This window comes from Hemiscyllium ocellatum, chromosome 1 (genome assembly GCF_020745735.1).
Source record: "Hemiscyllium ocellatum isolate sHemOce1 chromosome 1, sHemOce1.pat.X.cur, whole genome shotgun sequence".
NCBI classification, from domain to species: domain Eukaryota; kingdom Metazoa; phylum Chordata; class Chondrichthyes; order Orectolobiformes; family Hemiscylliidae; genus Hemiscyllium; species Hemiscyllium ocellatum.
Genome location: NC_083401.1, coordinates 10,151,477 through 10,154,370, shown reverse-complemented (window position 1 = coordinate 10,154,370; position 2,894 = coordinate 10,151,477).

The window sequence follows — 2,894 nt, the reverse complement described above, 5'->3', positions numbered from 1 at the left end:
GATTAAAGGCAGTCAGCATGGATTTGTGAGAGGCAGGTCATGACTCACAAATCTTATTGAGTTCTTTGAGGAGGTGACAAGACAGGTCGAAGAAGGATGTGGTGTATATAGACTTCAGCAAGGCATTTGATAAGGTTCCCCATGGTAGGCTCATTCATGAAGTCAGGAAGTATGGCATACAGGGAGATTTGACTATCTGGATTCAGAATTGGTTGGCTGACAGAAGGCAGAGAGTGATTGTAGATGGAAAATATTCTGCCTGGAGATCAGTGTTGAGTGGGGTCCTGCAAGGCTCTGTTCTTGGACTTCTGCTCTTTGTAGTTTTTATAAATGACTTGGACGAGCAGGTTGAGGGGTGGGTTAGTAAATTTGCAGTTGACACAAAGGTTGGAGGTGCCGTCGATAGTATCAAGGGCTTTTGCAGGCTGCAGTGCGACGTAGACAGGATGCAGAGCTGGGCTGAGAAACGGCAGATGGAGTTGAACCTGGATAAATGCGAAGTTACGCATTTTGGAAGGTTGAACTCGAATGCTGAATATAGGATTAAAGATAGGATTCTTAGCATTGTGGAGGAACAGAGGGTTCTGGGTGTGCAAGTACATAGATCCCTCAAAGTTGCCATCCAATTGGATAGGGTTGTTAAGGAAGCATATGGTGTTTTGGCTTTCATTAATAGGGGGATTGAGTTTAAGAGCAGCGAGGTTTTGCTGCAGCTCTACAAGTCCCTCGTGAGACCACACTTTGAATATTGTGTCCAGTTCTGGTCGTCCTACTATAGGAAAGATACAGAGGCTTTGGAGAGGGTGCAAAGAAGGTTTACCAGGATGCTGCCTGGACTGGAGGGCTTGCCTTATGAAGAGAGGTTGACTAAGCTTGGACTTTTCTCTCTGGAGAGAAGGAGGAAGAGAGGAGACCTGATCGAGGGGTACAAGATAATGAGAGGAATAGATAGAGTCAATAGCCAGAGACCTTTCCTCAGGGCAGGATTGACTGGTACAAGGGGTCATAGTTTTAAGATATTAGGAGAAAGGTATAGAGGAGATATCAGAGGTAGGTTCTTTACGCAGAGAGTTGCGAATGCATGGAATGCATTGCCAGCTGTGGTTGTGCCAACTGGGGACACTTAAGTGACTGCTGGACATGCACATGGATAGCAGTGAGTTGAGGGGTGCATAGGTTAAGTCATTATATTTTACAGTAGGATTAAACCTTGGCACAACATCGTGGGGCCAAAGGGCCTGTTCTGTGCTGTATGTTTCTGTATCTATATCTCTGTATCTACAAAGTTTGATTTTTTTTATCAACTGTGTAAAGAGTTATGGGGATATGATGGATGGGGTAAAAGGTATTAAAATATTTGATCAACTATGATAGTAATAAATGGTGGAGTAAGTTTGATGGGCTGAATGGCCTACTCTTGTCCTCTGCTCCTATAAAATAGTGCACAGATCCCTTTCTCTACCAGAGGACAGATCCAATCTTGCCCCAGTGGACAAATCCCGTTGTCCCACAGTGGGCAGATCCCTGTTTCCCCCAGTGTACACATCCCTATTTCTCCAAGTGTACAGAACTCTGCTTCATAGAATCCTACAGTGTGGAAGCAGGCCATTCAGCCCATTAAGTCTGCACTGACCCTCCAAAGATTATCTCAACCAGCACTGCTGCCTCACAGTGACAGGGACCCGGGTTCAATTCCAGCCTTGGACAACTGTCAGTGTGGAGTTTGCACATTCTCCCCGTGTCTGCGTGGGTTTCCGCTGGTGCTCCAGTTTCCTCCCACAGTCCGGAGATGTGCAGGTTAGGTGCATTAGTCAGAGGTAAATGTAGAGTAATAGGGGAATGGGTCTGGGTGGGTTACTCTTTGGAGGGTCGGTGTAGAACTGTTGGGCCAAAGAGCCTGTTTCCACACTGTAGGGATTCCATGATTCTAACCCACCTCACCTACATATCCCTGCACACTATGAGCAATTTAGCATGGCCAATCCACCTAACCTGCACATCTTTGGACTGTGGGAGGAAACCGGAGAACCTGGAGGAAACTCACATGGACACAGGGAGAGCATGCAAACTCCACACAGACAGTCACCCAAGGGTGGAATCAAACCCAGGTCCCTGATGCTGACAGGAGACAGTTCTAATCATTGAGTAACCGTGCTGCCCTTTCCCGAGTGTACACACCAATATTTCCCTTTAGTGTATAGATCTGTATTTCCCCCAGTGTAGATCTCCCTTTCCCCCAGTACTGATCCCTACTTGTCCTAGTGTCTAGATTTCTATTTCCCCTCAGTGTACAGATCCTTACTTTCCCCAGGGTAGAGATCTCTCTTTCTCCCACTGTACACATCCCTACTTCTTGTGTCTAGATTTCTATTTCCCTTCAGTGTACAGATTCTTACTTCCCCATAGGGTAGAGATCTTCCTTTCCCCAGTGTACATGCCAATAATCCCCCATCCCCCTCCATGTACAGATCCTTATTTCCCCCAGGGTAGAGATCTTCTTTTCCCCAGTGTGCAGACCAATACTACCCACCCCCTCAGTATACAGATCCTTACTTTCCCCAGGGTAGAGATCTCCCTTTCCCTGCCAGTACAGATCCCTACTTCTCTTAGTGTCTAGATTTCTATTTCCCTTCAGTGTACAGATTCTTACTTCCCCATAGGGTAGAGATCTTCTTTTCCCCAGTGTGCAGACCAATACTACCCACCCCCTCAGTATACAGATCCTTACTTTCCCCAGGGTAGAGATCTCCCTTTCCCTGCCAGTACAGATCCCTACTTCTCTTAGTGTCTAGATTTCTATTTGCCCTCAGTGCACAGATCTCTTTTTGCCAGTATCAGGACTCCATCTTTCTTGCTGGCACTCAAGGTATCTATTACTCCCATGGCGACGGCGC